Source organism: Columba livia, chromosome 5 (genome assembly GCF_036013475.1).
Source record: "Columba livia isolate bColLiv1 breed racing homer chromosome 5, bColLiv1.pat.W.v2, whole genome shotgun sequence".
In the NCBI taxonomy this organism is placed as follows: Eukaryota; Metazoa; Chordata; class Aves; order Columbiformes; family Columbidae; genus Columba; species Columba livia.
In genome coordinates, this window is record NC_088606.1 from 7,744,599 (window position 1) to 7,771,980 (window position 27,382).

The 27,382-nt window shown below is 39.7% G+C and overlaps 1 protein-coding gene across 6 annotated transcripts in view; it reads right to left on the bottom strand.

Moving 5' to 3' along the window:
* The window catches only part of PPP2R5E (protein phosphatase 2 regulatory subunit B'epsilon), a 79,217-nt gene that overhangs the window by 43,503 nt on the left and 8,332 nt on the right, over positions 1 to 27,382 (bottom strand). The window contains exon 1 of one of the 6 annotated variants that reach the window (XM_065063257.1): positions 11,109 to 11,303. The exons of 3 other annotated variants lie outside the window; for them this stretch is intronic. The gene's annotated coding sequence lies outside the window, so the exon portion shown is untranslated. Of the gene's footprint in view, positions 1 to 10,139; positions 10,404 to 10,955; positions 11,304 to 27,382 lie in introns of those variants that run through there. 2 more of the 6 variants (XM_065063258.1, XM_065063256.1) reach the window with 2 other exon arrangements.

Consider the following 27,382-nt stretch of genomic DNA (forward strand, 5'->3'; position numbering starts at 1 on the left):
TTATACAGCTGTACATGCTTCCTGTAAGGGTACAAAAATTGCACACCTTGCTCAGTAAGTGCTCTGAAACTGCCAGGAGTCCAAATAAAAACATGCAATATTCATTTTGCTCAAACTACAGAGTTGCTCTATGAAATTTATTCAGAAACACACGCTTGCAATAAAAAAAACCCTGAACCAAGAGCATAGGAAAGCCCAGACATAACTCTCAAGCAAATGAGCTCAGAACAAGTTGCTACCCTGCTAGATACTGACCTACTAATTTATCCCAGAAGTCCCAAGAGAACTTCATTCTCCAGTGAAAGAATTGAGAGCTACTCTACATATACAACCCACTGCTTAAGAGCTCAGGCTTACATTTAAAAATATTTACATTCATTAACTTAAATAATACACGTACATATAAAATATAGATTTCTATAACCCTATTTATACATTTAGAAGAGTTTAATTGAACCCTGAAAACACAACTTCCATTCCCTTCTCATTTGGTAGTGTAAATTTAGTGAGGAACATATTCTACTCTTTGCTAATTTACAGTAGACTCCCAGTATTTTCCAGTAATGCACTATGCAATCCAAGCATCCATCATGCGTTTGCTCCCTCATTCCCTCTGTAGAGGGAGAACCATGTGTAAGAGTAAGAATTTGATGGAACCACACAGGTGTAAGATGCTACATTTGTGTAAGAAAAAGACAAAAATTAATTAACATACTCTAAAGTTATGATGGAGGATGTAGCAACAAGCTGGAAGTTCATTCTAAAGTCACCAAACAGAACCTCCTGAAAGCTCAACTTCTTAAATACATTCCCTCTTTACTGCAGAAGCTCCAGCATGACAGAAGAATGAAATTACTGGGTTTGGCCTTTGTTATTCATTTAGTCTTCCAAATACTAGTTTTAGCACACTGAGATTCTCCAAGATCAGAATCGACACCTCAAGCTGAATCCAATATAACGCCAAAACCAAGCTGGGGCTGCACGGGGAGATGCATCTGCAGCACTGTGTCCTTCGGGAACAGCAGCCCCCGGACTCATCGCTCACCTGCACAAGAACATCATCTCCGCTACACCCCGGCTGAGCCATGAGAAAATACAGGGGAAAACGAACAAAACAAACAAATAAAAAACAAACCAACCAAACAAAAACAAACAAACAAACAAATCAGAAAAAAAAAACACAGGAAAACACAGTTCTGGGCTCCCCAGTTTAAGGAGTACAAGGCATTACTGGAGGGAGTCCAGTGGTGAGCTATGAAGATGGTGAGGGGCCTGGAGCATCTTTCTTATGAGGAAAGACTGAGAGAGCTGGGTCTGTTCAGCCTGGAGAAGAGAAGCTGAGAGGGGATCTCATCAATTTTTATAAAGATCTCCAGGGTGGGTGTCAAGAGGATGGACCAGACTCCTTTCAGTGGTGCCCAACAATAGGAGGAGAGGCAACGGACACAGACTGAAGCACAGGAGGTTCCATCTGAATATGAGTAAAACTTCTTTCTTTTGAGGTGCCAGAGCCCTGGAACAGGCTGCCCAGAGAGGTTGTTAAGTTTCCTTCTCTGGAAACTTTCAAGACCCGCCTGGAGAGATTCCTGTGTGATCTGCTCTGGTGAACCTGCTTTAGCAGGTGGGTTGGACTGGATAATCTCCAGAGGTCACTTACAACCCCAACCACTCTGTGATTCTGTGAAAACCTGAAGGTACATCCTGGTCTACACACTGGGATGACATTTCCTTGCCAACTGAGAAACTAGAAAGCATTGCTCAAAGGTGCTACGTGAGGACTTGACGTCCACGCGCAATCCATGTGGTTTATTTGTCAAGAAAGGAGGTTACCGTGTCATTCCCTCCTTCGAGATCTTTTCCTTGCGTAAGACCTTCTAGTGCTTACGCTCAATCAGCTGCCCTGAGATATGGTCATCTGTGAGGCTCAGACCATGTTATTGAATAACATATGACAATAACTCAAATTAGTCAAGCTGTTAGCTTAAGGGAACACCCTTTCTCATAATGCCAAGCCCAGTAGATCTGTCTAAATGACAGAAAATAAATAAATACATCTACTTGATTTTATTTTGCTTCTGCAATTACTGTAGAGGTCTCCCACATTCCCTGGTACACAGACATATATCCTCATTTAGATCATTTCTACAGCAATCTCTTGATCTTCAGGTTCTTCAGGATCTGGAACAATTCACCAAGAGGGGAAAAACATGACATTCATATAATACTCCCCTATAAGTTGTGACATTAGTCTGTGTTACACCAGATATTTTATGTTATTTGTATTATCATGACACATGCCTATGTGAAAATACCAGCTATCCTAATAAAAATAGGATCTTCTCTATCACAAAATGGCAAGTTTCAAGTTATCAGTTTTAAAACAAAGTAAATGAGAGACTCGTTTACTAGTAATTATCATTCACATTTAGAGTTCACTGCTCTTCTTATACATAAATTGGATATTTTTGCTAAAACTTGGAAATGTGACTTATTAAGCCGCTTTTCTCTCTTTCCAACAGCAAATTTTTGTGCTTTAATTCGAAATGGGGTAAACATTTTATCTCCCAACACAAGGTTCTAGACAGCAAAGACCTCCTTTCTGAATCTTTGTAACTGCCTAAAGAACAACCCTTATCATAGCCTTGCATTACCGTAATTTGTGTGGACATTTTCTCATTTAATTTTTACCTCTGACCTCTCCAAAAAACGCTGAATGAAAAAAATGCAGCTTTCTTTGGGCAGAATTTATTTACCTGCACACATGCTTATCAATCATAAGGGGTTTTTATCCCTCAGAAATGCCATCTGCTACTGCACAGACAAACCTATGTGATGATCACTGGGCCTTGGCACCTGAAGTGAATTTCACTAGAGATTATTTAGCCCCTCTGCAATAGGGCTATCAGTTTACAGCATATATTACCTTTAAAAATAAATATTTGACCTATTACAAACAAAGAGTTTTGTATTAAGTTCTAAGGATCCATAAATAACTCCAAGGAAACTGAAAACTACACAGACAAGCTTATATCATGCAAATGATGCAACCTCTGCTGCGCATCAAGTCACTTTGCAAAACTTCATTAGTTTAGACCGTTACAAATATTAACCAAACCTAATAGTTGAGGCATTAAATATAATTAAAACCTTTCATCTGCGGGTATCAAACAATACTCTTCATCATCAACTGCTAACCTCTCTACCTCTTCCAAAATCCTCGTTAGTTGAGGAGCATCTGTATTGAAGATGATAAACCAAACTTAGATTACCAACAATATTTATCCTCAGCTGTGCTGTGGTCACAAACTTCACCCTCAGTTGGCACCCTGGCCACACTGAAGTCAATGGGAGTGTTATGTCGGTTCAGTAGGACTGCAATTAAACCTTTGCTCTAACTGACAGAAAGCTCATTGCTTACTAATCAAGAAAATGAAAAGCAGCATCATCAGTTATGCATTCCACAAAAAAATAATACGAGAAGAACTCAGCAGGGAAAGTGTGTATTTTGCAGGTTTATACATACATAGGTCAGTCTGAAAGCTCCTCTTCGTAAGAGAGGTGATCCAAATACTCTACTGAATTAGCACAACTTTGAAAAGGCATTTTTATAGTCTTTGCAGGTGCAGATCACTGATCAAGAAAGAATGTGTAGTACTGCAAACACACTTTGTATCTGCCATATGAAGACACAGATGATACATCCTCCAGCTTGCCCATACCTTTTAGGAAGCAGCAGGCTCACTACCAGACCACTAGCAAGAACTCTTAATTTACACTCTTTGTATATTTAAAGATAGGGCTTCAGGTGGATCCTTATCTTGCCTTATTTTTCATGAAATGTCATTTAATAATGTATTAGTGAATTTGATAAGTGGAGCTTGCCATTTCCAATAAAAATGAGTATTTTATGTGACTACCTGCCCTGGAGTGAAGTTTATCAAGAGAAGGCAGGCAGTATTCTGCGTTCTCTTCACATTCAGGCTGTATCAGCAGGTACATATACATGTGGCCCTTTCCCAACCTAACAGCTAATGTGCAGTCAAAGTAGGTCAGTGAAAAACGAAAGAGTTTTAAACTATCCTAATCCAGGGGCTGCAGTATCCTACATAAATGAAAGAGATGGACCATCAGAACTGTTGTGGTCACAGGCCAAAGTTGTAACTGTGAAGGCTAGAAAGCAAAATACCATTCCATGCCATCAAGTTCCCCTCCCTGTCATGTTTTTAATGAGTTGTTCTCAGAGACTCCAGCATAGTCAACTAATCACCTTCAAGTGAACCTACTGAAGCAGCACTTGTGTGTGTCTCACCCCCTCCCCTGACAGAAGCATTAAAGTATCAATCCTTCACATAAGACCTAACAATCTAGTGAGCTTTACACCCACTCCTCTGGTTCCTGTCATTTTGAGAGGATATTACAGCTTGTTTCATTTTAATATCAATGCCAGCATTCCCTCTCTTGTCAGAAGGGAGTGAAGAACCCAGCTCAGGCGTTCCTTCGGCAGCAGAAGCCCTTCAGTTTGAGTCCAATTTGGTGTTACTTCTTCCCATTTCTCTGGGCTGCTCCTACCTTCGCCTGTTCGTGGAGTTTCTCACAATCATCTCTGTAATACTCCTTTCTGAAGCTTGTCTCTTTGTCTTGCTTTTCTCAGACCTTCTCCAGAGCAGCCCCAGCTCCTCCAAATGCCATCTATTTTTACCCAGGCGCTGCTGCCGTCTCATTCCGGATGCTGCTAATTGGCCCCTTAGTCACAACTGGAAAAGTAACCTCGCTGAGTAACTCTTTCTGAGCTGCTGCGTTCAGGAATCTGTCTGCCTCACACTCACATTAATTCTAACAAGGAAGGTTCCAGTACATTCGTTCCCATGCAAGATAAAGCCCAGAGTTTAATTTAAATTGAGCAGATTTTAGCCTCTAAGACTCTATAGCAACCTCACTCGCACACTTTTTTGAAAGCAACAACCTTCCCGCACAAGAGTTTTGTGCATTGAAAGTTCTGAGTCGTGTAGGGAAGCACCACATAAAACATGAAATGATTATAGCACTGGTGATCAACTGTACTCTATCTATTCACCGGTCTTATTTCTTTTTTCACATAGGACAAGAGGAAACATTTCTTCATGGAAAGGGTTGTGAAGCATTGGGATAAGATGCCCAGGGAAGTGGTGGAGTCACCATCCCTGGAGGGGTTTAAAAGGTGTTTAAATGAGGTTCTTAGAGACACGGGTTAGTGCCAGAGTTAGGTTATGGTTGGACTCAATGATCCTGAGGGTCTCTTCCAACTAAAATGATTCTATGATTACCTAGACCAATATGTGAACTTGCAAGGATCTATTCAAAAGAAATGTCAGAAAATCCATGTAAAGTCAGATTTTTAAAGAGTAGAACAAGTGATGACAATACACACATACAAGCAACCTGTTCTGAAACAGGTGTTTTTCCACACGGACTTATTTCTTATATACACGACATAAAGCAGCTGGGTTCACAATTACAAAACAATATTTCAGGCAACTCAGTGAGCTCTTCTTGCTTCCTCATCATTTTGCTAACGAAAAGTTAATTTGAAGAAGCTTGAAATTTCCTCCCAACCATTCTGCTTCTGCATAGTTATCAACCAAATTGATATAAACAGGAAAAGCAGATCATGAGACAGACTAGTTAGGCAGCTTTTAATAGGAAAACACTGGGAAGAGTAAATAACTAAATGATCTAAATTCATTCTAAATTACTTTACAGACATTGTAATACTTTATTATTGCACTAGAAAGGCAAATTTAAATGCCAAGTATTTAAAAACCATTACTTCAGAAATCTAGAACATGAGAAAATTACCATTTTATTAAGAGAACCTGATTCATTTTCACTAATAAAGACCACGATCGTTTAATACTAATATAATGAATCTCTTCTAGAAATTCTGAGGTTGACAGAGACAAACACAGCATGTGTCCTTGACAACACGAATGCAACTGTCAGGGATCCTGAACATCATCAGTAAAGACTAAAAGCAGAGCTTTTCAACAAATTAGTAAGCCTGCATTCAGTTGAATACTGGCAGGATTAAGACTATTTCCTAGGTCGAAAGGAAGGTCCTGTTCCAACCCGTAAAGACTGCACAGGCTGCCAAGAGTAAAGGGAAGGGCCTTCAGCTGTAAATAATCAAGAAATAGCCATTTTTAAAAAACTGGATGTTTTGGAGAGCACAGCCTCTGGTAAAATGGTGGGGTACTTTTTCCATGTGGACTCAAAAGAACTTGAAATCACATATTCTGAAAATGAGAAACTAAATGCTTATATGATGGTTTGTTTTGCTGAGAAAATAACTTCTTTTCACTAGAAATGAAGGCAAAAAGGATCTGTTCTAAATGCGATTCTGCTAAAAAGAATGAAGACATACAGCAGACTGCAAAATCCTTGTCCTGCAAACCACCACCACTGTCGGCCCTGCACATCCCCACTTCCCACTCTCCGGTTTGGTTTGGTTGGGGTTGTATTTGTTTTCACAGAATCAGAGAACAGTTGGGGTTGGAAGGGACCTCTGGAGATCATTTAGTCCAACCCACCTGCTAAAGCAGGTTCACCAGAGCAGATCACACAGGAACGTGTCCAGGTGGGTTTCAATGTCTCCAGAGAAGGAGGCTCCACAGCCTCTCTGGGCAGCCTGTTCCAGGGCTCTGGCACCTCACAGCAAAGAAGTTTCTCCTCATATTCAGATGGAACCTCCTGTGCTTCAGTCTGTGCCCGTTGTCCCTCATCCTGTCACCGGGCACCACTGAAAGGAGTCTGGTCCATCCTCTTGACACCCACCCCTGAGATATTTATAAAAATTAATGAGATCCCGTCTCAGCTTCTCCAGACTGAACAGCCCCAGCTCTCTCAGTCTCTCCTCATAAGAACTGTTTTTAAAGAAACAGTTCTGTATGGCTATGTAAAACTTTGGTCCAGACTGAGAACTCAAGTAATACAGCAAGAATTCAAGCTAGTTGTATGACAGAAAAGGCATGCACATCTATCTGGGTTCAAATGTACCAAGGAGGAATCTTTGCTGCCCATGACAGCACCATGAGCGACATTCAGTGCCTGGAGCGAGCGAGGGGTGAGCAGAGGAACAGCAAATCCCATAGGACACACAGAGCCCATCAGAGAAGCACCTGGGCCCTAGAACCCCAGCTCGAGAGCATCCCCCTCACTCTTCCTCCAACTCCCAAACATTGTGCTTGTTGATCCAAAACACTGGAAAAATGTAGGGGAGTTTCTAGCTGTGGGCACACCTGTGATGGGACAGGACACGGTTATTCCCAGTTACACACTCACATTCTCCATGAGATGTTCAGGCGTGACTGAAACAGGTTTTGCACAGACCAAGGCCTGATGGTTGTTGATCATTTCACAGGAGGCTCCTCTCCTCTGATCTCTGAGGCAGATGTGGCAGGTGAGTCAGCCTCAGATCTACAATAATACACGATGAGCCTAGAGACTCGAGGGATCTCTGATAGAACCCAGCACCAATCAGTCCCAGAGCCCTGGGCTGGGCTCAGCCACAGAAGAGGACTTTCCATCCACCCAGCACGCTTCACTCCCAGCTTAGAATCATAGGTCATTTCAGCTGGAAGAGACCCTCCTCAAGATCATCGACTCCAACCATAACCTAACTCTGGCACTAAACCACGCGCCTAAGAACCTTGTTTAAACACCTTTTAAACCCCTCCAGGGATGGTGACTCCACCACTGCCCTGGGCAGCCTGTTCCAATGCCTGACAACCCTTTCCATGAAGAATTTTTAGACTCACAGGTCCCTACTGCCCATGAGGTTTTTCTGCCATTTCACTGTCACCTCCTGCACTCAACCAGGCCTACCAGAGATGGACAAGCTCTCCTGAGTTGTTTGTCCTCACCCAGATAAGGTGCAAAGAGCAGCTCGGTTTGTCCTCTCTCACTAGTCATATCCTTACCCGGACACACAGGTTTTCCTGGCCTGATGTGTTGTTTTGATCAGATATAAGCAAGGCAGAGGAAATGAAAAAAGGCTGGTTGTGCAACCAAGAGGAAAACGGCAGGTTCTTCTGCTCTGGCCACTACTCTTCCCACTACAAGATAAGCCTTCCTTGAGGCATCAGCACCACCTTAGGGCACTCATCATGCAAGTATTTACCCCTGGCCCTTCCTTCAATTGCTCAGATAACCTGAAAAAAAATAATATTACTCAAAAATGCGACCAGCTTGTAGACAGATGCAAGTTATGCATCAGTATTTTTGATTAAAGTACTTCTAAGGCAAACAAAATTGTAATATTTTACAATAATGTACTTCACCTGGTCAGGAATAAAATTTTATTATCATTTCTCAACATCGTCACTATCTCCAAGTAACAGCATTCAAAGTAATCCTTGCATTTTCCTCTTTTTCTAGTGTCTGGAAGTTGTCAAAGTTAAAAAAGCTGAGGGAAAAGAGGTTTAGATACTACAGCAAGCTCAGATACCACAAACAGCAGCCCCTCCCCCCTCTCTCACAGAAAAAAAATCAGCTTGAGCAGAGTTGTCTCCATTCCCCGGTACTCTGCCCTGTTCTGGTATTGGGGAGCTCCGATTCCACTGCCCTGCACCTGTTACAGCCCAAACTCCTCCAATCCAACAGGTCTGGCCGGTTCCTCTGCTGCCTCATTCTGCCACCCAGCAACAACTTCCCTTAGTTTTCCCCCTTCCCTGCTCATCCCACCTTTTCTCATCACTCCCCAGCAAGCCGCCGTTAACCCTTTACACTTTTGGGTACATCTAAGATAACAGTCATGGGACAGTTTATCTTTCTGGACTTCCTGCACTTATTAAAAAAAAAAAAATAAAGGTTTTCTTCCTTAATATAAGCATTGAACTCATTGAAATCAGTAGTATGAAGAATTTTAGAATTATTTGATGACCAGAAGAAACGTATGAATTGTAATAATTGAAACGCCTTCCACTTTCTACATGTTTAAAGGGTAGAATATACGGGCTAACAGGAAGCATGCAAAATTCCTGCTGGACTGGTATTTTGAAATTAAGCTTGTATTTTATTATGCCTAATAAACAATGCCAGTGTCATTCTTTAAAGCAAACAGAAACACATAATTTTTCTCCCTATGGAAATATGTAAGAACACATGAAAATGTATCAATTTCAAACTTTCACATAAAAACTTGGAAAACTGGAATTCCAATTTGTCTTTAAAAGCCAATTTCACCTTAATTCTGCACATAATTCTCTACCTCCAAGTGGAGGAGAACCAGCTCAGGCATGTTCAGTGACAATTTCAAAACTTGTCTTAATTTCAGCAAACGATGTGCAAAAAAATAAACTATACTGCAATCTCTCTTTTGAATTAAAATATAAATGCAGTCCCTTTTAACACAGAGATCAGCCCATTCCTTGTTAATGTTACCACAGAGCACACCAGCCAGAGTAACAGCGACATTCACACACATCTCCCTTTACTTGGCTGCCTTTTAAATATTGAACCTGATTCACCAATACTTAATTAGGCAAAATGCTAATATAATCAAATTAGAGTTGTTTTTGAATAACACAAAAGCTGGTCTTAATTCTGAAACACAGGAAAAACTGTTAGAACGTGGAGATTGACCCTATGCTTCCTCACATCTTAAGGTTCTCAAGGCTGGAAGAATTCTGGATGTAGGATCAGGTTATAAGCTGATCCAGTTTCCACTCACTGTCTCATAAAGCTCATCATACATCTGTAAACACAAGCCAAATAAAAATATCATTAAAAAAATAAGGATCAGCTTTCCTCTGAGTCCACTGCTCTGCTACAGCACACACAGACAGAATATTTTAAAATTATACCCGTCAATGAAAGTTTACAGCTGCTAAAGAAAGCCGTCTCAAGTCATAAACCAAACCAAATAACGTGCTACTCAAAACTTAGAACCTTAGCATAAACAATTAGAAAAAGCAAACAACAAAAACGACAAAAACTCACACCAAAAAACCCCAACACCTTGAGCTTTGATTACGGACCAAAATTTCACCAGCAGTCACTTGAAATGGTTTCTCAGGAAATCCGCCTTTAAAGTACATAAGAAACTATCATGAAAAATTAAAAATTCTTCTATTTTAAGACATCACCAACTTGTAGAACCATACCTTCATTACATCCACAAGGTGAACATTGCTCTTTCCATCAACGGAGCGCTCTCAACAACATCCCTCCTTCTAACGCGAGTGCTTACTGAAGGTATGTTTAAAAGTCCAGCACTAACCTATGGTCTAATTCACTTGCCTAACGAGTGAATTATATTCATAACTGGATGGTGATTAACACTAAACAACCCAACGCTCAGACAAACAGCACAGCAAATCATTCTCTACAAAGTGCCAATCGTTGAGGTCAAAACATTCATGCTTTTAAGTCAAATTACAATCAACTTCCTCCCCACCCATTCTATTATTTCTTATTCATGCATTGAGAAGAGCATGGAAACCGCTTCACAAAAAAAAATCACGGGTATTTTGGAAGAACCTACGCTACTTAAAGATGAAACACTGTTTATAAACCAAGAAAAGGCAAAAGAAAACAAACTTATTTTCCCCTTTCATTTGTTTTAGATACTTCCTTTTATCCTCTCATGAGTTTATCTGTTACAGTGCTCCCCAACTACAACCACCTTCAGTATCGAGTCAAGCAATTGCTGTCTATTCCAAAATTTAACAAAAAAGTCATCCAGCAATGCTCTGAATCACAGGCAACCCACAACATTTAGTGCCGGTCTCTGATGAAATGTTAGGTTTACATTTTAGAATTGTGGTCGTTAACAAAAAATTAAGGAAAAAAAAAAACAACCACTGGTTTTCTATTTTATTTGCATTCAGATTCGTGCTATAGCCATTCTTTTTATTTCTAACCTATGTTAACTTCCAGGAAACTGCTTATAAATCATTACTAATCAAGTATTTTCTCACTTTAGCAACCTCCTTGAAGTACTATTTTTAACAGCAGCAACAGCACACAAAACACAACATCACCGACGACTTGTACGAGATCTCACGGCGGAAACTTCAAGCGCTCCCGCTGACACGTTTCCGAGCCCCAGAGCGCCCTGTGCTCCTGCTCACCCGCCCTGGATCCCCGGGCAGCGCGGGGCAGGGGACACGGCTCCGATCGCCGGCTCCTTCGCTCCGCTTCTCGTGGGGAAACACGCGCTGGCCAGGCCTTTCATTATCCGTGGAATCCCGGCCCCTTTGATTACTGGACTGTAATGCCGAGGCAGCTTTCATTCCTGAATTATGGCCACACGGAACACGAGCGGGGGAGTGCCAAACAAGATGATTAAGCAGCAAAATATGACAAGGCATGAATTATATTATTAATGTTCGGGGGGGGGAGCAGCCACTAGCAACTACGTGTAAAGAAAGCTCCTCCACTTTGACACGCTTTCAAAATAAGAGCAGCTATTTATTTTGAGTAATTTTATTCTTGGGTTGCTTTGAGATTGAACTGTATTTTACAAATTACTTCCATTTTCAAAACAACTTCAGAGGAGGCCCTTCTTTTAAAAAGGCAGGCTCAAATTCCAATTCCTGATTTGCAGAGAATGAAAGCATAATCATTTTCAACAGTATTCACTGAACAGCTTTCATTTCATCAATTGACTCCTTGTACTGAAGTATATATCCAATCTCGACAAATTTTGGATTCATCAGCATGTATCTCACAAGAAGAATAAATCAAAACTCAAGTTTTAAGGAGGTTATATAAAATAGTCAGGAAAACTCCTTCATTTTTTCTTAATTTTTTTTAAATTTGTTTTTCAAATCACATCATCAGCACCTCTGAGGTTTCACTCATTTCTGTAAGGGCAGCCATTCCATTCCCTTCTACTTTCAGTGATCTGCTTCACTACTTTTAAGACATTTGTTTGGAAACAGGAAGGCAGATGCCTAAGAAGGGCAAAAGTTAGTGTAAGTACATGTAACACATCACAATAAATTACTGCATGGTAGACCACAAAATCAGTGGAATAAGCATACTGAGAATACACACATACATGAATTTTTTGGTGCTATAAAATATCACTAAACAGTATTAGGAGAAGTTATTCAATATTCCCAAAGATTTTGATCCAAAAAAGGGAACAGCAAGTGAACAGAAAAGGCGTTTGCCACGGAACTGTTTTCAGACAATAAAGATGGCAAATGCAGGTGGTACCAGACATGTCCCCATGGGGAAAGGGCAAACAGAGTTCTGCTAGGGGCGGGCAGAAGGAAGTGAGAAAATAGAAGAGCTTAAGCAGGATCACAGTTTCAAACTATTTTAAATCTACAGCCCTACTTTAACCTGGCGAGGCTTGCTAAATTGTGCTAATGAAAAGAAATGGATCTGAAAAGGCAATAAAATAAATTCTGGATTTCGGTAAAAACAGTGAAAAAACACACAGCACAGTAGTCTTAGGAAGGAAAAATAATTTTGCATAAAGACATTATGCTTTATAATAACGAATTAAAAAATAATACTTCATTTAAAAGTTTTATTACTTTAAAAAAACCCAACTGATTAAGATGGGACTTCACAGTCAAGATGAGCCAATGAAGCGCCAGTGCTCCAGTCTGGATCATACCTGAATTTCACTGGTCTGCATCATTACCTTTAACCAAGACTTCTGAGAAAAGTTTATGACAGTCTGTGATTTTTGAAAACAAAACCAAAACCAATTCTATCAGACTTTTTTCTACTAAAATGAGAGCAATTTTTTAGTTACTTAGGTATAATAAAAGCAGTGAATCTTCAAGAGTTTGTATAATGTTGTATTTGATTTTTATCTTGTTTTTCTCAAACCAAATAAGAATAACATCTTTAAAGGCTGTCATTTTTATGCTGCGTTCCTCACAAGATATTAATTTAAAAGAACACAGAGAAATAAAAATATTCCAATTAAAAGCATCCATTAATTTTCAAGGCCCAACCTGAGACATTCTGGATGTTTACTCAGCGCTGTGTAGTTTTTAGGACTAGTTCCCACCAAGTGCACTTGCATTTTGAGTCATCATCCATTCTGTAAATCACAACCCAGTGTCTCAGGCTGAGCAGTAAAAAGCCCAAGCAGAGTATCATCCAAGGTACACAGAGCGGAGGAAACAACAAAGTCTGATTCCTTCAAGGAAAGATTCAACTTCTCTAACTCAAAGACTCACTTTTCTTCCCAAATTCTTTCCTGCCTTTCCTACAGACTTGCAAAGCTGCTGAAATGGGGAAAGCTGGGGATCTTACAGATAGTCTGACCTAAATGAAACAGTCCCTAAGACTGCCGAATGAAGCAGCCCTCTGAAGTAAGTCTCCTAACTTGTGTTCAACTAAAATGTAACTTTTCTAAAAGCTGTGATTCTTGATGTGGAAGCACACAAACAGAGAATTTAACATTCTCTGAGACAGAGAATTTAACATGCTCCTGGCAGCTCTTATTTTTCCTCATTATTAAATGCACGCCTAATTTCTGGCTTTAGCCGACAGCATTAGTAGTTCTTGTATTTGACCAGTCTTTTCTGCCCATATGACCCTGTGATCATATTCACATCAAGCTTTTCGATAAACTATTCAAAGAGATTTTTTTTCATTGTATTGAATAAGGCATTTTCTCAGGGTCTTCAATCATTTGCTGGTTCTACATCTCTCTCATTCTCCTATAGCTTCTTCTAGTAAGTCCCAGGCCCTGTGATCCATCCTAGTCTGATCTTACCAGAGCCACGAAGACAAGTGACACTGATGCCTCTGTGACAACTAAGAGGAAACAAATCATCCCCATCTGCTCTGTAAGGATGACACACGCACACTCCAGTTAATGACAGATGCTAAAAGCCTGATCATTCTTAATTATGATAACCCTATCTAGCTGTTGCACACAAAATAATCTTCTGCCACCTCAGAACTCTGCCAAATTTGGGCTGGTATTCACGGACAGAGCAAGAGGCTGATCCAGGCCACAAAAAACACCCTGACGAACAGCAAGGGACCACTAGAGAAGTTCTAAAGGAAACACTTCACATGGCCAAAAGCGCACTCTTTCAGAAGTAGTTTTTTTAGAAATTCTACAAGAAAATTTATGAAACTGTGTACCGAAATTTTAGCCATGTTATTGTATAGAGTAGTAACAAACAAAATAGTAAGCAAATGGCAAAGAAAAAAAAAAACGCTTCTGAAAATTGAAAACCCCTTCCTATCAGAAGCAGAACTAGTAGCCAAGATAGATCAACGCAGACCCTGTGAAAAAGCTCTTGCTATTTCTTTGCCTCACTTTAAAAGAGAAGAGCATTTTTTCTCTCAGATACATTGCAGAAATCTCCTAGGTTTTAGTTAAACTTGCCTACAATGAAATTATCATTTCTGGAATAATTAGACCATGGAAAACTGCATTTTCCATTTAGATTCAATCACGAGATTCTTGTTCTTTTTAATATTATTTTGCGGCTCTATGTGAAGTATGGGTGACACATACTGAAATGATTTTTTTTCTTCTCCAGTTTCTACAGCACCTGCTAGAAGCTTTAGGCACACAAAATTAAATGTATTCCAAAGGTACCCTGTTTCCCCCAAAATAAGCCCTACCCCAAAAATAATCCCTAGCATGATTTTTCAGGATTTTTGAGGATGCTTGAAATAGAAGCACTACTCAAAAAATAAGCCCTAGTTACCTTTCGCAAAAAAAGGTCAATTTAAATAGTGTCCAGGCAGCTACACATGTGTAAAGTAAGCATCTTTTGGAACAAAAACTAATACCAAACCTGTCTTATTTTCAGGAAAACAGGGTACAAAACATTAATCACCTCTTGACTTTTTTCCAGGTTAACTATCAAATGTGTTATACCAACATGTGTACAAAACTTGGCTTCTAAAGCATCAATACCTCCCCTGATGTTAACTATTTAATAACCCAGCACAGAGATCCTGTAATCAACTCTCCCCATGGAACTGGTCATAAAGGGAACCGCACTTAGAAATGAATTAGAAGTTCATACTCCCCGCTTAAATTAACTACCCCGGTCCTGAGCAATGGCTTCCTTGGGACTTTTCCTCATGTTTAGTCACACAGCACAACAGCTTCACCCAACTTTTTAATCTCCCTTCTCCACCCGCCAAAAGGGAAAACAAACCAAAACTGCTGTGGTAGCTGATTTCATGCGTCCCACACAACATCCGACAGGTCAGAAATGATACGGATAAAGAGTGTTTACAGTGCAGCTCGGCAACAAGGCAAGAAACCGGGCAGGGCAGCTCCCAGGACCATCCAACCTGTAGAGGAGGCCGGTGCAGGGATGAGGAAGGTGCAGATGAAGGAATCTTTCCCAGATTCCAGTATGAGTTGGGGAATAACCTATTAGAGAGCAGTGTAGGGGAAAGGGACCTGGGGGTTCTGGTGGACAGCAGGATGACCATGAGCCAGCACTGGGCCCTTGTGGCCAGGAAGGCCAATGGTACCTGGGGTGGATTAGAAGGGGGGTGGTTAGTAGGTCAGAGAGGTTCACCTGCCCCTCTACTCTGCCCTGGTGAGACCACACCTGGAATATTGTGTCCAGTTCTGGGCCCCTCAGTTCCAGAAGGACAGGGAACTGCTGGAGAGAGTCCAGCGTAGGGCAACAAAGATGATGAAGGGAGTGGAGCATCTCCCTTATGAGGAAAGGCTGAGGGAGCTGGGGCTCTTTAGCTTGGAGAAAAGTAGACTGAGGGGTGACCTCATTAATGTTTATAAATGTGTAAAGAGGATGGAGCCAGGGTCTTCTTGGTGACAACCAATGACAGGACAAGAGGCAATGGGTACATATTGGAACGCAGGAGGTTCCACTTAAATTTGAGAAGAAACTTCTTCTCAGTGAGGGTGACAGAACACTGGAACAGGCTGCCCAGGGAGGCTGTGGAGTCTCCTACTCTGGAGACATTCAAAACCCACAGGGACGCCTTCCAGTGTAACCTCATCTGGGTGTTCCTGCTCCAGCGGGGGGATTGGACTGGATGAGCTTTCGAGGTCCCTTCCAATCCCTGACATTCTCTGATTTTGGAGAATCCACGCAGCTCTGCACCTGAGAGAAATTCAGGCCTGGTCCCACCACTTTGCTTCTGGCCTCCTCACGGCACTCTCAAAGGCTGCAGCGCAAAACAAACCCTTCAAGTGAATTTTCACAGCTTAGAAAGGCATTAATAGCACCAGATACACTGAGCTCCCTGAAAACTTCAGAAGACAACACTCCACAACTTTTGGCTTAACTTACATCATCAGAAACAGACTACTCCCTTTGAAAATGAAAGCCAAAATGTTGCCTAAACTGATAGAGAAGAAGGGCTTAGGGTTTTTTTTTTCCCCTCACATCAACACCAGCAAAATATTTGTCACTAAACTCTGCTTTTTTTTTTTTTATTCAACATGAACAGCAAATTTTATCCAGACATGAAGTACATTTTTAAACCAAAACTCCTCCGTCACATTTTTCTCAGCAATTCTTCTAATCACTAAATGCTTTTTAGGCAAACCTACTGAACAGCTGCTTAATATTTTCAAGTAGTTTTGGTCCAGGTAGCATCTGCCAACCTCTTAGCTACATTTAGTATCCTCCCACAGCTGCAGCCTAACAGACTTCTCTATTGAGACTTAAATCAGCAGCCTCTTTGTCTCCATGCAACTGCTCTTTTGCTGAAAATGGTATGGCAGCACAGAAAGCACAATATGAATTTAAGCAGTGAAGCTGGTAGAAAACTTCTTCTTGTCTAGAAGGAAAAAAATGCAAATTTCTACTTATTTCCTCAGTAGAAAAACCCAACGCAGGTCCTTCCTCCCTGCAGCCACATGGATGCAATCACAATGGCACATACACATGCAAAATAGACACTTCAGTGCTCAGATTCACTTGCTGCCCCCATAACCAGTTCCCATCCCTTCCAGGGATGGATCAGGTGGAATCGTTCCTAAGGGCAAGGAGCAGACAAGGACCGTGCTGCTTTTCATGGTATCTTTTTGTTCTAGAAAGGAAAACTCTGCTTCCTTGCAATTTACATCTCCTTGCAGGATTCTCGGAAGTTTTACAACTATAGAATGCCGAAATTTCACACTAACTTTTTTCCCTCTGTTTAGTATTATAAGAATGTCATGGTTTCAGTGTTACGCATGTTCCTCACCATCTGTAAGAACAACAAGCATTAGGGCAGATGCACTAAATTTACTTAATACTGCTGATCTTCATCTTCTTCTAAAATACAAAACAAGGAATATTTGTGTTTAACAGCAACTACTGGCTTCACCAACAAGAAACTGCTGTGCAAGTTTTCCAGTTAACACGATCCCTACCCCACCACCCAAACCCAAGGAACTTGTATGATCACATTATTCCTCACTGGGTGAAATGAGAAATCCATTGTCCCCTCACAAGTGCTACTTAATACCTTAGCGTTAGACAAACATAGAAACCTGACCTTTGACAACATGTTTTATTTAATAAACTTCAATTGCTGTCAGTTACCAAAACATACAGAAGCAACAGCAACTACTTGCATCTAACAGCTCAATCCTAATCTAATACTCTACCTGAAATTTATACACAAAAATAGGGGGTTTAAATAAAGTTTGTCTGGAGTTAATTAAAAAAACTCTTCTGAAATGTTGATGGCTGATTGTTGATGACTGGTCTTTCCTTATTCTCCTACTTGAAAAATGCGGCTATTATTTTCAGAAGATTTTCTCCCACATTATTCCAACAGAGCAATCACAACAGCAGCTCTCTGTGCAATCCTTAACAAAACCAGCAAACCAAATTGTCAAAAACATAACTAAGCCGTGCCAGGACATTCTCATTCTTTCACGAACACACTTCTAAACACGTGTGTGCACAGACGCACACCCCCCTCTTGAACACACGCCTCAATTTGTTCCAGGTTATTTCATCCACTCAATCTCAAGTGCTCAGCACTAAGATACATGCACTCTGGTTTCCACCTTAGTTATGTATACCAAGGTAAAACATTTAAAGTTCAATGCGACTTCACACAATAACCATAAAGAACCAAAAGAAAATAAATCAATTCCTTTCCCTTAACGCAGTAGGAGATGTTTAAGATTAGCCAGGTGGTAAATTCCATCTTTCATTTTATCATATTTCCAGATATGAAATACTGTAAACCCTCTGTGTTACTTATGATTTGTTCACTCCACAGGAATGAAAATATGAGTAGTATTTAGTTTTCTTAACTGGTCACTTCTTGTGTTATTTGCCAAAATAGATCAACACTGACCTCAGAAATGGATCTAATCTTCCCAAACTTTACACCTCATATTCTATCACACTATATTCTCCCCTTCTCCAAATATATAGTTCTGTAGGAGATAAAGTGGATTAAAGACATGTAGAGGATTATAGATTATGTAGTTAGAACAAACATAGGCGAGTATTTCAAATAGCTGACCCTACAGAAAGGAATCACATTCTGTTCTCAAGATGATATACAAAAATAGAAAGTACATTCCACTAGGAAAATATTTACTTAATAATTTATCATTTAAGAACTACTACTGTACAAATTAAAGTACAAAGACAGCATACTGAAATCAATGTGAAGATACATACGCAATGATTACAATACAGCTTCAATTCTGATTGTGATTGGATTTATGAAGCTTATTCCAGCATGAACCACACTTCTGTTTTCCCCAGGAGTCCTACGTTTGAAACCAATTCCAATGTCTCTGGATAGGAGAGGCTGAGAAACACAGTACTGCCAAAAAGTCTAGAAATAAGTGATAAAAATCTCAAAGTATCCAACTGGAAAGAATTGCCAGCGAGATGTAAGAATCAATTTAGTCCAGACATTAATAACTTCCTTAATGATGTATATGATTAAAATAGCATATAGATAACATCTTCTGAGGATATTAAATAGGGAACTTTGAGTAGCAGTAAAGTCAGAAATAATACAAAGGAACCTAAGCAAATTCCTTACATGGCCAGAAAATAAAGTGAAATTCCATTTGGAAAAACACCAACTAATACATTTGGGGAAAATAATCCCAAATATAGATACTCAATATGGACAAGAAACCTGGGAAACAATAATGCAGAAAAACGGCATTAACCACAAATGCAACACAAGCTCAGAAGAGGGGGAGGCACTGCCAAGGCAGCCCCTGAACCTGGGAATGGGGAAAAGCTGAATTAACTTCCCTTTCAGCCGTTTGACTCCTTTCCCAAACAAAACTCATGTGGGTGGGCACTCAATTCAACTCTCTTTGCTGCAGCTCTGGACACGAGATAGGTCCTCTTGCTTGAGACATGTAAACTCCATGGGCAAAAATATTAGCAGGTACTGAACGCTTTATCTAAAAAGACCAACTGTAATGAAAAAGTCTGCTTTATTATTGTATATTATGCAGTGTTGTAGAGCTTTTCTATTATATTTGAAGTATCAGGGTTTTTTTAATCCAGAAGTGCAATACTTATCCAAAACCAAATAAACATGAAAATATGTTCATTTCCAAACCATTTGCTTTTTATTGACCATGACATTTCTGCACATTTGGCTACAAGTGGAAGAACTTTGAAGATGTTGCCTCTCTAATGAATTTTTGCTGCAGTGCAATGCCTGTTCCCGCTAGGATCAACTGTGCAAAACAAGGGGGCCCAACAATGTCATGGCCCCAAGCCTGACAGTGTTCAAGGAAAAACTGGACAGCACCTTCAGGCATATGGTGTAAACTGTGGGGTTGTGCTGTGCGGGGACAGGAGTTGGACTTCATGATCCTTGTGGGTCCTTTCCAACTCAGCACATCCTATAACTCTATGATTCTAACTTACTCGAATCAAATGAGCTCACCTCAGAACCTATTCTGAAGCGCATTTCAACCCTCCTCTGCAAAATCCTTGATTAAGAAAGTTTCTGCAACAGGAATGACTGTTCCTTACCAAGTAGGAAATAAAAGAACTTGCTCAGAGATATTTCAAAACCTGCTTCTTGCCACTTTTGTTTCTAGATATTATGGCATTCCTTCATTAGGATAATATCTGGAAAACTTAAGAAAAATATTTTACATTTCTAATATAAATTAGAATCTCTCCAGTTACCTTACAGTCACTCAGAAACAGCTCAGAAGCATATACAGCAATTCTAGCAATGATCTGGGGTTTGTGGAGTTTATTTTTTCTTTTGTAGAAGGGCTGCTTTGGAGTGGGGATGTCCCCCTCAAGTATGTTAGTTCATAGAATCACAGATGTCCTGAGTTGGAAGGGACCCACAAGGATCTTCCAGTCCAGCTCCTGTCCCTGCACAGGACAACCCCACAGTTCACACCGTGTGTCTGAGGGTGTTGTCCAGTCTCTTCTTGATAGTTGGTAGAATCTGTCCCACCTGAGATTTAGAGATACCTGAACCAAACCTTAAACTTGGCCCCTCTTGCCCAAGAAGCAAGGTGCTCCAAATGCTGTTTGCTGAACTTGACTGTGTGCATCATGGTAGTTTTGAGACAATAGGACACTTAAAGAACAGGAAGATGAACAGACTTGTCCTGGGAAATTCAACACACTGCTCCTGACTTTGGAATTTCCTCCTATTACAAGGAGACAAAATATTGAGATCACTGACTGTGGCTGTCTTTTTCTTAAAAGGCTGCATCTACTTAATTTAAGATTTTGGGCATTTATTTGTTATGGGTTTTTTTTCCTGAAATTAAGGAAGAGTGAGAAATTTCACTCCATGACCTGAAATCCCATAGTTAATGAAAGGATGGTGTAAACATAACCTCAAGCATTTTGTTCCTTTCTCCTTCCTTGCCAGAACTCCTTTTCACTCATCACAATGAAGTGTCTAGAATTTTTCCAGGAGCCTTTTCACCGCTCAGCTTACACCGAACCCACAGTATAGATCCCATTCGCTCATTTCTCTAATACTAAGAGACTCGCGGCAGTTCTTTTTACTTGTGGCTAACAAGATTTCATCTGGCAGCTCAGATGATATTCGAAAGCAGTTTACAGCAACGGACTTTTTTCTGAGTTTATGGTATCCAAAATATAGGCTAACAACCATGTGCTGTCTTTTCCTCAAAGTATATCTACAAAGCCCTGCATCCCAGCCCTCCCACATATCTAAGAGGTCTCCTCCCGCACCTTTGCCATCCAACCTACCCTGTGACAATCTCACCGCTTTTCCAAGGGCCCAAGCCAGGTGCCAGAACTTTACCCACAATCTCCATCACTCTTCCAGATAATTCTGGAGCTATTCTTCTCAGAAGGACTAATAACCACTTCTCTCTATCATCCTTTCTAGTCCTAAAAACAAGTGACTTTTGATCTTGAGTAAAATACCTGTTAGTCTAGGTTTTGCCAAAAGTAGATACAGATTTCCACTAGGATGCTCTATTAGAGGCAAATCACAGAGGTGGCTATTTTCTTTCTCTTTGCATTGCCTTTTCACCCTTTTCGCACTTTTTAAAGACGAGTAGAAATTTCAGCCACTGCAGTTTCTCACCATTGGTGGGGAAGCAGGTTCTGCTGCTTCTAATGATAAGCAAGAGGGAGAAAAAAGAAAACAAAAAATCAAAACAATCAAGAGAGTGCACAGAGGAGAAAGGACAAAGAAAATTATGGCATGAATACCAGAAAGGGAAAAGTGTCTTGCATTAAAGTTTGACTCCTGCAAGAGGCAGGATGGAGCTGGCAAGCTCTTCCCAGGGTGGATCTCCATCCTGACAGGTCCAGTCTTGTCTCCAGAAGTGCAGACAAACAACCACAGTCACACACTGATGGAGCATAAGATGAACAGACGATGTCTTTCTTTATCAATATAGCCAACTTTATTATAGCAAGATTTTCAATAACCTCTGCAACCCACTCCACCTGGAGTGCTTGTTTTCACATGTGTGAGTGAGTTTTATCACCCTCTTGTGGAAAAATAAGTGAATTGTATCCATCAGAGGTTCTAGGAAGAAGCAGAAAGTGGGACTAAGGAAGGCAGTGATAAAGAACAAGCAAAGAAGAGGAAATGAGAGCTATGGGCTGGGTGGAATAAATGGACAGTGAAGGAGAACAAAGACGACTAGTAACTCAATACCACCTCAACTTCTTTAAAAACCTATCTCAAAAATGTTATTTGAAAATATCAACGATAACAAGCTGCCAAATTTACTCTCCCTTGGTAACACTGACAATATTCAACAAATAAATTACGTTCTCTACAGTGATTCAAGTACTGTCTCAGTTGTAACTTAAGTCAGAAAACACTTGCTAGATACTTTCTCATTTAAAAACTCTGCATGTAACATCTATGCCCTGCTGTTGGAATGTGAAAGTGCAGAGCACGCAAGCTAAGCTTGCAAAGAAAACTAATGGAAGTTTATGCATTCACATTACATCTTACTGGGCAACATAAAAAGAAAATCAGAATATTTAATTCCTCTAAAGTCTGGAATCATCCTTTCCTCAGTTTCTGACTATCCCAAATATCAACTCATAATATGAGAAGTTTAATTTGCAGTAGTCTACAACATAAACAATATGACAACTTATTCAAAACCTTGAAAGCAACAGACAAATTTACTGCCACCTGCACTTCAAAACTTGAAAATCCAAGTTTGTTACAAGCACACAAAAAAAAGAAGCCAAGAAAGTTGGGATAATTAAATCAAAATCAAGACACTGCACAGAGGCACAGAAATCCCAAACAAAGCGTCTACTCAGATCAGGAAGAGGTCACAATTGTGGTGAAAAAACTAAGGTATTTCACACAATGTCTCCTGAAAATCTTTCAGGAGTCCCACAGCAAACGACAGACTAAACCCAACACAAACCACAGTTATCTTAATGACACTAAACATTTTTTTCTAGTGCTCTTCAAAAGAGTTAGAAATCCATTAAAAAAACCAGTTCTAATGACAGATCTTCTTAACCTTATGATAACAGAATACCTAGAGGAACGCTTCCCTGCCATTACACAAACCACATTTATATACCTAGCCCCTATCCACTCTGAAAATCATAAAATGGATCATTATGCAAGTTAAATTTATTTCATTGTTTTAATCAAAATTTGACAGTAAAGCACCTCTCCAGACAACCTACAATTTCAGCTTTACCTTATTCATGAAGGTATCAGACTTTTCTGAATAAAAATTATTGTATCTAAGTACTTCAGCTCTATCTCCAACTGGAGAGCCAAGCCCTAAAATTAATACTTTTACCAGTAGATACACATACTTCTATTCATCATCCCTGAGATACCACTGATAACTTACTTTAGCTCCTGCAAAATACCCATCAAGTAAGGAAGTTAAAGTCTGTGATTGATGTTTTCCAGCAGATACGCCTTTTAAATTCTTAAAAATCTTCCAAAAACCCTAGTTACGCACAAAGTTTTATAATCAAAATACCAAACTGCTTGCCTCCACTTCTCTTATAACTTGTTTGGTTCTGAAGTCCAACATGATGTTATCAGAACAAGCTCATCAGATCAGGGAACACAAGAAGCTACTGTTACACACGACCTAGCAATATGTCCAGCGATGTTCAACAGACTTTACAGCAATCTGATATTCTATTTCTTCTTTTAGGAAGCCATCCAGAAAGGATCCCTTTCTCTTACCTTCTGACCAGTTAACCAGGTACATCAACCCTGTTATACTCTGTCCCTTCTCTGCCACAGACTCTTGCAGATGCTGGGGAAAGGACCATCTACTTTACATGCAAGGAAAACTACCACAGTTAAGAACCTATCATGCAGAGCAGAAAGGAAAAAAATAATTGTAACATTGATAAAGAGCATAAATGCTAAATAATGATTTTTATATAAAAGTTTATTAATAAAAACATCATAAGATGTTAAAGCATATTAAAATAATTTTTTTCTATTACATACTTGTTTTCAAACCATACAACTTAATATAGCAGAGTAAATATCAGACATTTTCTACAGGAGATTGAAAAATCATAGAATCACTTCAGTTGGAAGAGACCCTAAAGGTCATTGAGTCCAACCACAACCTAACTAGCACTAAACCACATCCCTAAGAGTCTCATCTAAGCATCTTTTAAACCCCTACAGGGATGGTGACTCCACCACTGCCCTGGGCAGCCTGTTCCAATGTCTGACAACCCTTTCCATGAAGAAATTTTTCCTCATACCCCATCTGAACCTTCCCTGGCACAACTTGAGGCCATTTCCTCCTGTCCTATCACTTGCTACTTAAAAGTGACCAACACCCTCCATGCTCCAACCTCCTTTTGGGTAGTTGTAGACATTGATAAGGTCTCCCCCTCAGCCTCCTGTTCTCCAGGCTGAATCCCCCAGTTCCCTCAGCTGCTCCTCATCAGACTTGTGCTCCAGGCTCCTCACCAGCTCCATCACCCTCCTCTAAACTCTTGCCATACATTGTCATATGAAATATATTTAAGAATATATACATTTTTGAAGTTAGACACATGTTACTATTGATTAGAAAGGCCTACTGGTGAGAAACCTTCCATTATAGTAAATCATTATTACTCCTGATGAAAACCATAGCTTGACTTGAAGACTTTGCTCAAAACAGGCAATTTTCTCAATCAAGTGCAATAACTGAGGGCACAAAAGCACTTTACACCAGTTCTTTGGACAGCTGCCTTATCTTTTTAAAATGCTTGATGAAGATCCTCAGGCTGTAGCTGCAGCAATTTTTCTTTTCTTTTTTTTTAGGCAGAAAACCACACACAGAGAAGCTACCAACACTACGTAACACTTGACGACCAGTTCAGGTCTGCTGAATTAAATGTTTCAGAGAACACAAGGATCAAGCACATCACTGAAATTCAGAGGAGGCAAAATGTTTTTCATAACGTGGTTTACACTGTGGCCCCCCAGACCTGTCTCAGCACAAATGCGATGCTGTGCATGGCACTGGATGCACGGGAACTTCTCGAAGATCTGACAACAGAAAAAAGCCTTAAGGAATTGCACCTGCAAAGAACACTGACACAAACAACCAGCAAGGTTTCAAACTAAAATAAGACAACTGCAGTACTTTTCTAACAGATTTTTTTAAATCTTTGATAAAGAACGTGTGCCCATTTGTTGATATTTATGAATTAAGACAGCTACCAAGATTACACGGTCACACCACTAACCCATAAAAGCCCAACCCTACCAAAAGTCCCTGAACTCAGTGGGTCTTCTCATCTGCTGCTTCTAAGGACTTTTGCCTGATTGAGCCAAAGAAACAGTAATAACTTGAATGAAAAAACCGTAGGTGAAAGGAAGTTACCGTGACCCTAAAAATAGCTGTGTGTCCTCCTCCCACTCCCCAGAAACCATAAATGAAAATGCTTTTTTCAGGGAGGCAGTAGCTTGGAACGGATGAACACAAAGGGATTGCTTCCTTACTATAAACCTTCACCGATGAACAGTACAGGTATCCCACTGTAAGTATTGCATTTTAAAAACAAACCAGAAAATCAAATAAACTCAAGACCTGAAATTTCTATATGACATTAAATATACAACTTATTTATATACACAGATATATATTATAAACACTTAATATAAGCAAACACGCATTTTGTAAGTATACACATAATTCCAGAGATATGGAAAATGCACATTTCACAAGAGCAAAGTTCCATATTGTAATCAATTATAAAGGCAGGACTATACTTCAATAATCATGTGTGCTGTACAGAAATAATGGCGTGGCTACATCAGAATTTATATTTGTCAAAGGTACTTCAGGAAAGGAATATAAAGGAGGTACTTATTACAGAAACAGGAGGTTCTATTACAGACCCCTAGGGTTACACTTGGACACAGAAAAGAAAATTCTAATATTATTAGAGAAATAAATAATATTGGGAAACATATCACAGAGGCATACTGTACAAATACAGACTGAAAACAAAAGTTTCTGATGATGGTAAAGTCTAAACATTCCTGCAGAAAATTAACAGGATTTTAGACTCAATCTTGTGAAGAGTACAGAAATATGTTTCACAGTGATTACAAGTTACTTCACTTTAAGAATAAAACAAACAAAAAGAAAAGGTGGAGGTGGGAATAATCATCACTTAACACTTCCAGAAGACTGATTGAGAAATTCAGGGAGTAAAACAATTTATACCAAAGGCTTCAGGTTAAACAACAGAACAAAACAAAACACAACAAACAAGAAAATGCCACCAGAGTGGCTACAGGAAAATCACCAGACCTAAAAAGACTTAGAAATAAAAGACAAAAGAAACATTAGAAGCTCAGGGCTAAGCTGACGGCGTTTCTCTCCAACTCCAGTTTCACTAACACACTGTTGAGATAAGGAGGTTTTCTTTTCCTGTCACCTGAACTGCAAGTCAGTATTTCTACACGTGCCCATTCCATACAAATACAGCCCTACAAAATCACATTCCACATTTGGAAGACAATAACAAGAGAGAGAAAATTCAAGAAGACAGGATGTAATCAGCATAGGGTCCTTTCTAAACACCATTGAAAAAATACTTTTTAGAAACACCCAGGAATCTTTGAGATGATGATGCTGAAAGAAATTTAAAGAAAGTATATATTCAAAAAACAACTGCCAAGAGCACAGAAGAAAGTGAAGGAATTAATTACGTATGACAAGAACCCCATACATCTTAAGAAAAAACAATAACAACAAATAGTTCTTCTCCCTTTTGGGGTTCTGGCCCTGTTCCCCAATCTTATACAGAGATGGCCCATCATGTCCTGATTTATTTCAAGCAGAATGGGCACAAAATTCCTAGTAGTAGTTCCAAGGTTGATGCTGGATCCACTATTGATTATGTACAGCATAAACCAAGTTCCAGGTTTCTTACACACAATGAATTAGGAGTCCTGGAATCTATTTCCAATGATGGAAATACAGCAAAATTTTATTTTGAAAAGTCATAACCTCTATGACCCTAAAATCCTGTTTATATATTCGGGTAAAGTGTTTACCTTAGGTGCATTATTAACGGTTTCTTGATATCTGTAAAGCACTCCAAATAGAGAGTAGCACAGAAAAGACAAGGAGTCAACCCCCAAGGAAGCAAACAGAAAATAAAAGCTCTATCTTCCTTCTTCTACCACTCAAATGATAACTATTTCCCGTATGTACAATTCTGAAGGCAGTATCCGTAAGTCTGGAAAAAAACAGACTTTTCTATGATAAAGAATATATTTTCTTTAAAAAAATGAAAGCAACTGTATTTGAAAAAGAATGTGCACATCTAGCAGCTCTCAGTCAAAAATCTTTCTGGTAGGATTTTTTACTATTTCGGAAGTTCAGCATTTGACCTATAGACAGGATTCATAAGAAAAGCTTACAATGAAATCTCAACTATAGGGAAATAATATGATGATCAAAAGCAAATAGCAAGTAAAAAGATATTTTCTCTTTCTGACTATG